At 49.5% G+C, this 8492-nt stretch overlaps 1 pseudogene; it reads left to right on the forward strand.

Annotated features, from left to right (window-relative positions):
• The first annotated feature begins 6712 nt into the window (after positions 1–6712).
• LOC102851308 lies at positions 6713–7949 on the forward strand (annotated as a pseudogene).
• Positions 7950–8492: the final 543 nt, after the last annotated feature.

Raw genomic sequence — 8492 nt, forward strand, 5'->3', positions numbered from 1 at the left:
TCTTGAAAAATAAAAGAAAAACTCTTTGTTATGCAATCCCTCCCCCCAAGTCCACTGCACTGTGCAGCCTTCATTCTGGACTCCTGCCAATACCCAATCACATATCCCTTTTAAACAGTTCTGTCCCTCATCTGTTTCAATGCAGTATACATCGTTCCTCCCCTCCTCCATCTTCCTTCAACCCCAATGTCAGTCCCGTTTTACAACAGTGGCCCAGTGCAATATTTGTCCTTTTGTGACTGAAATATTTCACTCAGCATAATGTCCTCTAGGGTCATCCATTTTGCATAAAATTTCATGAGTTCCTTGTTTTTCAATGCTGCATAGTATTCCATTGTGTGGATATACCACAGCTTCTCTAGCCATTTGTTTGCTGACCTGGTTGCCTATTTTATAATGTCTTCTTTTTGAACACCCTCTCAAAGCAAAAGAGAAATGTCATGATGATAGGAATAGGATAGGGACTGGTCATTCAGTAGGAACATGCAGGAGATGCTGCGGTTAGAGATACATGTACACTACTTTACGCAGTGGACATCTAAGGAAGTGTCCACAGGGAGCTGGACTGCTAACCCCAATGCCACACTTCTCTGTGGCCCGAATCCACCAGCGACTCTGCAGGAGAAAGGTGGACAATCTGCTCCTGTGCCACTTACAGCCGGGAAACTCGCTGAAGGGGCAGCTACGGGTTGGCTCAGACTCAATGGCAATGAGCTGGATTTTATGGCAACACATCTGGGGAAGCACAGGGGATGGAATCACTTCCAGTTCAAACTGACTCACCTTTGGCTGCAATGAGTGATTAAGTGGATACCTCTCCCCCAGTGTGTCTAAGTAGATATACCCCCCGAGGGTGTCTAACGGGATACACTCCATCAGGGTGTGTTAAGTGGATACACCCCTAGCAAAAGTTTGCAATTATGTCTTGTCTGCTGTCAGAGACTTTTCCAAGGTACTGAGGAGCAATGATGTCAGTCTGGAAACTAAGGTGTGCCTGATACAGGCCATGGTCTTTGCAATCACTTGCTATGCATTAGAGTTGGACAGTGACTAGAGAAGATAGAAGGCGAGTCGATGCCTTTGAGTTGTGGTGCTGGAGAAGAGTATTGAATATACCATGGACTGCTAGAAAAACAAACAGGTTTGTCCTGGAGAGGGTGAGGCCAGGCTGCTCCGTGGAGGCAAGGATTCTGAGGCTTTGTCTGACATACTTTGGACATGTTGCAAGGAGGGACCAGTCCTTGGAGAGAGACGTCATGCTTGGGAGGGTAGAGGGATGGCACAAGAGAAGACGACCATCTGACATGGATTGATTCTGTCATGGGGTAATTGGGATAGGTGTGTCTGAGACAGTGAGATTGGCAAGGGATAGGGCAGCATTTAGGGCTGTTGTACATAGGGTTGCTATGAGTTGTAAGTGACTGACGGCACATGACAACAACGTCTTGTTGTTGCGAGATGCCATGAAGTTGTCTCAGACTCAGTGATTCTACATGAAACTGAACAAAACACTGCTGGATCCTGTGCTGCCCTCTGATGCTTTGACCTGAGTGTGGTAACACAAGGCAGGACACACATCATCATGTTCTAAAAGCAAAGCTCAGGGTCCCACAGTGGGTTTGCCCTCCAGCCCAGCCCTCGACTTGTCTGGGATTCTACTTCTCATGTGAAAAGTCAGAGGGTGGTGCCTGGGGTGCAGCTCATGGCTTCCTGAAAGCCTTTCTCCCCTCAGCGACAGCTGCCATCAAAGTGTCTGTGACTCACAAGCACGCTGTGTCAGAGCAGTGCAGTGCCCCGTGGGCTTTCTGGACAGAGACTCTTTTTTTAAATAGAATTAAAAAAAAAATTTTATTAATTTTAATGAACATTTACAGAGATTTTGGATTTCCATTCATTCATTGTTGCACTTTTCTCTCTGCCCACCCCTCCCCTCCAGTTCACTCCTCTCTTTGAAGAGTAAAAGAAAAATTCCTTCAGTGGTATATAATCCCTCCCCCCGCTCCCCCTACACTGCATTGAGAAAGAGACTTTTAGAAGTTGATGTCTGGGATTTTCTTCTGAGTGTCTCTGGTGTGACCTTAACCACTAATCTTTTGGATAGGAGGTGAACACTTACCCATTGGGAGTCCTCTTCTGTACTAAAACCAAAACAAAGACCCCCAAACCCAGTGGCACCGAGCACATCCCAATTCAAAGCGATACTGTGGGACAGAGCACAACTGCCGTGTGGGGCTTCCGAGGCAGTCACCATACAGAACTGAGAGGTCAGCCATCTGATCCCACCAGGCCCTCCACAGGAGCAAGGTGAGTCTCCTCAGAAACCCGGCTGTGAGTCCCACAAGCCTGAAGACACTCAGTGGACATGGTTTTGGTGCGTGTTAGTCTGATCTGTATGGAAGCAGAGCAGCTGGTGAGTCCAAACCTCTGACCTCTGGGTTGGCCAAGGGCATGACCACGGTGGGACCCCAGCTCCTGTTATGAAGGTCACAGCCCAGAAGACCCCCAGCACATGTCTACCTTGTCACGTGGGGCTGCAGAGTCCAGAGTGACATGATGTCATCTAAGAACAGAAACAAAGAATCTGAGAGCTGGAGAGGACAACAGGCCACTGATACTGGCTAAGGGTCACAGGCCCAGAGACCCAGGACTATATGGCTCCCACGATGACAGCCCCCCTCCACCAGCAGCAGGCATGACAGTGGCAAGTCCCAGACCCAGGGTCAAGGCCCTGTGAGCAAAGGAAAGCGCAGGCCACTCCCCATCTCCCCCTTTGATGGTTGGTCCACTTCCTCTTCTTCCCATGTCTTCTGCCACGTGAGCTCTCCTTGACCTTCTCAGGGAGGTGATGGCTGTTTTAAAGCTGACGTGGGGCAGGCTTGCAGAGAGCAGTGGCCCAGCCCTCGTCCTGGGACAGGACCCCACCAGCCTCTGGTCAACGGCACGTCTAGGTGCCCTCCTCACTGACAGGGTCAAACACCGAACTTACCAGCTTTGCCACTTCCCAGCTGGCAGAGCCTCTGGACTCCACACACTTTCTCTGTCGCCAGGGTGGAGCTGGCCAGCTGGCCACGCCCCAGGTTGAGGCCATGGAAGGCGTTTAGTTCCTTAATTCCCTGACGGAATTCCAGCCAGTGCTGCCTCATCAAACGCACCCAACAGCCTGGTTTAAGGCAGTGAGCAGGTCAGCTTACATCAACCCCCAAACAAAAAAAGTAGCCTGCTGCTGCCAGGCCGACTGTGACTCACAGTGCCCGCCGGTGGGCTTCTGGGACTGGGGATCTCCAGGAAACTGTCCATTGTTCTCCCACAGAGAAGCTAGTGGATTTGAACCGCTGGCCTGTGTGTGAACAGTCTGACATGATACTCAGTACTCCATCAGAGCTTGTGAACCAGGCAGAGCCCACGGTATAGGCAGGCTTTAAAGCAGGAAGTGGCCGCAGAAATGAGTTCGCTTTGCACTGTGCCCTGGATCCCTTACCTGTCAGTCCTGGACAGCCAGACAAGTGACATTTTACCTCCCTGGTCTCTGCAGCCCTGTACAATGTTCACCAGAGAATGGGAGGTCATGCTGTTCCCCATCCTGGCACCCAGGGCCTGGCTGGGAAGGGAGAAGGGACACAGGTCAGGTTTAAGGATTATTTCCCACACAGATCAGGCATGACTGGCATAGGGATCAGATGAGAATCACAGGGGACCAAGAAGTTAAAGGCCACGTGAAAGCCCAGACACAGAAACAGCAGCGTGGGCTAGGATTTTCCAAGAAGTGCAGAACCCCACAGCACAACCGAAAACTGGCTCTATTCATGACGCGTGGCACCATCCTGGGTACCGAGAACGGGGTGAACAGACAGAAGCACGCCAGGGAAGGTGAGAAAAAGGCCAAGGCATGGGGTGACGGGTAAAGAAATGACAGATGCAGAAGGAGGCAGCGGATGAAGAGGAGAGACAGCAAGAGAAGGGAGGCAGAGAAAGAGTGGGTACAGGGCTCCAGCAATGCACAGGGTTGAGGTGGGGAGACCGGGAGGGAGCCCCTTGTCCTTGTGGGAGAGCGCATAGCGATGCTGTCACAGAGTGCAACCACCCCAAAGGCTGTCAACACTGTTGGAAGCAGATGCCTTGATCTCAGAGCGGGCTGCTGGCTTTGAACTACTAACCTCTCAAATGGGAAGTGGGTGCTCAACCACCATACCATTATGGCTCCTCAGAATTGTTTACCACCCCGACCTTTAGCAGGCCTGAAAGGCTGTAAATCTTCACAGAACTATCCATCTTTCCCCCTGAGGAGTCGCTGGTGAATTTCAATCACCTGCCATTCCGTTAGCAACAAGTAACGCACACACTGCACCACCAGGGCTCCTTAGAACCCAGGCTCTTGTTAGTGCCCATTACGTCTTCGACAACTCATTCAACCCTACAGACGAGAGATCGGCAGGGTGCCCCAACCTGTGCTGTCCTGAAGACCCTGCCATACCTGACCCCACTGGTGAGGTCACAGATGGGCAGATACCTGCTCTGCTCACACTAAATAGACTAGACACACTGTGGTCCTGGGGGCACAGTCTCCAACACCTGGGTCCAAGGAGCTGCTATGTCCCGTCAGGGGCAGGGACTGCCACGGTGTACAGCTCGCTGCCCAGTCCCCGTCCAGCCTTCAAATGATGAGCTGTGACATCACACGTCTGCTCAGCGTTCAACACCTACACCTCATCTCTCATTCTTTATGCTCCCTCCACCCCGCCTTGTACCAACCAGTTGATGAGTGGACCCCAGCCCTTATGTGAGATAACTGTACCCCAGGGGGTTTCCAACAGCTGCTTTTCCAGAGATCACCAGGCCTTTCTTCCAAAAAACCCTTGAGTCAATGCCTGTGCACCTTCGGATCCTTCTTCAAATGACAACACAAGCATTTCACACGCAGGTGGTTTTGGGTCACTGGGACCCTACTCTCCAGGTGTCCATGCATGTGTGTCTTGTGAGTTGGGCACAACCTCACTTGTTCCTTTTGAGGGCTGCATACTATTCCACACGGGGCCACCACCTTCCCCAATGATGGGCTTTCTCTATGCTCTATTTATGAGCCATTAAAGTGTCTCACTGAAATAGCAGCACTGTGAAATTCCGAGTGGCTGTGGAGTTTTAGTGTTATTTATCCCCAGGAGTGCCTCCAGCCCGGGGAAGGACACTGTGGCAGGGATCCACTCTTGCAGACAACCTACAGCTGTGGCAAAGGCACACGCTAGGCTCCTCAGCGGAACACAGCTGCTCATGGGCAGTGCCGTGCTGGTGGGCAGCACTGCGTCAACCCATGTCGAATGTCTGGTCAAGCAGCTCTGGGGTCCCCTTGACTCGCAATGAGTCGGTGAATTCTTCACACCATTTCCCTCCACCCAAAGAGAGGTTCCAATGGCTTGCTCACTTATTGGCCCTGAGCACCAGCTTGTGTGGACATCAACTGGTGGCCCTGGGACTTAGTGGACTGAGAATTCTAACACAGCAAAGTACAATGAAGAAAGTGGTGCCCGTAAGTTATGGTGCTGGCCAAGAATAATGAATAGATCAGGAAATAGGAGACTGGACAAACTTGTTTCGGGAGCAACGAGCAACGACGGCCAAACTTGGGCTCACACTGGATGCACTGTCATCAGGTGGGAACCAGCGCACAGCTCACCTGCCAGAGGGTTTTCAGAGGCTGCAAATCACACAGGAGAAGACTGACCATCGTTCTCCCTCAGGGCAGCTGGTGGATTCAAACCTTTTAGGTTGGCAGTGCAGTATCCTACCCACTAGGTCACCAGAGCTCCCCTTGGCCATGTTACCAGGAAGGGTCACCCCGGAGCAGGACGTCAGGGTTGGGAGACGGTCAACAGAAAAGAAGATCCTTAATAGGAGAGACTGACAGAGACTGAACATCAGGCTCAAGACAGCTGTGAGATGGTGCTGGGCCAGGCAGGACTTCCTTCAGGTGGACGTGAGGTAGCTACGGCGGGAATGGAGCTGTGCCGCCAACCCACAGGTGGAGGCCTGAATCCAACAGCTGCCCCACAGAAAACGGGCAACCTCCTGAGTGATTTCCAGCCTCTGAAAACCCGTGAGACCGCAACCTCACGGGAAGGAACATGGGGCTATGAGAACTTTCTCTGGAGAGGAAGAAGGGCTCAGTGTGAGACTACGCAGATGAGAAGTGGCAGGTCAAGAGGCAACTCCCCAGGCAGGAAGCATGAGGCCAGAGGAGTGTGACTCAGTCAAACGCCTCACCGTTGGATTTTTAAATGGAAAACCAGCTTCCAGTTTGTCTGTCTGTGAGTGTGGAAATATTCAGTCTGTCTTTCAGCTGGCTAAGGTATCTGGAAGATCTGACATGAAATGAGAAAATGATGAAAGAAAGTCATCACAAATTCAAAATAATACAATCAGGTTTCCACAAACGTTTTTCCTTCTGAATGTTTTTATTTGAGTGTAAGTTTACAAACCACAGTGGTATTTTATTCAAATAAATGGTTTTAGAACATTAATTTTAATTGACTAGTATAATTAATGACAATGGCAAATCAAACACTTACTGTATATGGTTGCCTTTCCTTCACCTACCCACAAATGTTTGTTTACATCTGTTTTATTTTCTGATTATACGTTTGATCGATTGCTGTTGTGCTGCTGACGACTCCAACTCTTGGACCCTCACCATGGAAGAGATTACAGGCGATGCCCCACATCAGCTGTTGTGTTGGATCACTGCCACTTTGCCCAGGTCATCTATAACAGCGTCCCTGGAGGGCACATCACATGCCATTATACCCTCACCCATTTTGTCCCCTGTTGACATGATTGGACTGGCATTTTTAGAGTGGGGTGGAAGACAATCCGGCAGTATTTATACCTTCATGTGGGTTATTTTGCCTGTTGACCTGAATATGCATCAGCCAAAGAGCAAAAAGTTCAATTCAAAGCGTATCACTACCCAAGGGTGACCAGTATTACCAGTTCTGCTGTGTGGATGAGGCTGGTGTGGTCAGGGGTGCTAGTATCCCTTTTCCAATTCCGTCCAGAACGTGAAGACAACATCCTGGTGGTGAGCACTCGGGGAGACATGAAGGAGCTTGATCAGCGAAACGAGGAGCTTTGTAAAGAAAGCCAGGAGCTGAAAGGCAGCTGTGTCAGACTCCAGAGGATGCAGGGACGACAAGAGGCGTTAGAAACCCAGAAAAATATCAATGTCAAGGAGCAAAAGGACTGTTGGGAGACAGAACTGCTGCTACTCAAAGGAAAAAACACACACACACAAAACAGCCCAGAAGATGTCTTCAGAAAATAAGATGGGTATCAGAATAATCAGCTTCAGACTCAGCTGTTAATTCAAGAGAAAGCAATGGAGAAGCTTCTTCTCGGAGATCAAGATAAGACTGAACACGTGGAACGCCTGAGAGAGGAAAACGACCAGCTACTCCTCAGTTTAACCAACCAGAAGAAGCTGGAGCAGGTGGTGAAACAGAAGGAAGCATCTGCAATGGGGAAGCAACAAGAGGTAATGGACCAGAGCTTTGACCTGTCAAAAATACTGAGAATGAGTTTATATGTAAAACTCTGCAGAAAGAAAAAGAGAGAAAACAGAAAATGATCTTTTGAAGGAGAACAGAAGACTGCTGAGTTATATAGGTTTGGATCTTGATTCTTTGCGCTCTCAAGTGCCTGCTTCAGCTCACGGAGACGAATGACAAAATCCAAGGCTTGTATATGGAAACCCATATTGTGGTATGAAGAAAGTGCTTTTTTCCACCATCACAAAACACTCCCCTGGCAACATGGGCTTTGCTGAGGATATGAATAATGAGGATCGCAGTTTGGAGCAGCGTGTGCAGGTCCTTTGTCTGGACTGTCCAATTTGTGACAAGAGCTTTCCAAAAGGCCAGAAGCAGATCTTTGAAGACCATGTGCTCTGCCAGTCTATGTAAGTGTCGCAGCCTGTTGGATCTATACTATAGAGATTCGACAGATTAGAACCTCGTGCTTTCTCTTTTCAGTTATCACTCCAAATCCTGCCTAACCTGACACGTGGGGAATTATTCAGCCCTGCTCTTCCTAGAGATGGAGTCATGCTGATTAGCTGAAGGATACTGTAAAGACTGCTAATCCACCTTTTTGAGTGTTCAATGAAGTAACTCATGTCAAGTCAGCCTGTCACCTCTGGTGCCCAGTCTCTGAGGGACTCTAGTACATGAAGTCTGGGGATGGGACTGATGGCTGTTCACAAGTGGCTTGACCCAGGAACTAACTGATCAGTTTCTGTCACTGCCAAAGTTAGACCGTGGGTGTATTTGTACTTATTCCTCAACACTAATCTCAGAACTAATTAGTTTGGCCTCTTAAAATGTACTGCATTAGACCTAAAGCTGGCACAGCAGAGAACTTGTAGAGTCAGTTTGGATATCAAAGGTTGCTTAATTTCTCAGATCCCAGCAGATATATCTTCCTGAACCATGGGCAAGAAACGTTAT

This window comes from Elephantulus edwardii, unplaced genomic scaffold (assembly GCF_000299155.1).
Source record: "Elephantulus edwardii isolate Elephantulus edwardi_28Jun2011 unplaced genomic scaffold, EleEdw1.0 scaffold00002, whole genome shotgun sequence".
NCBI classification, from domain to species: Eukaryota; Metazoa; Chordata; class Mammalia; order Macroscelidea; family Macroscelididae; genus Elephantulus; species Elephantulus edwardii.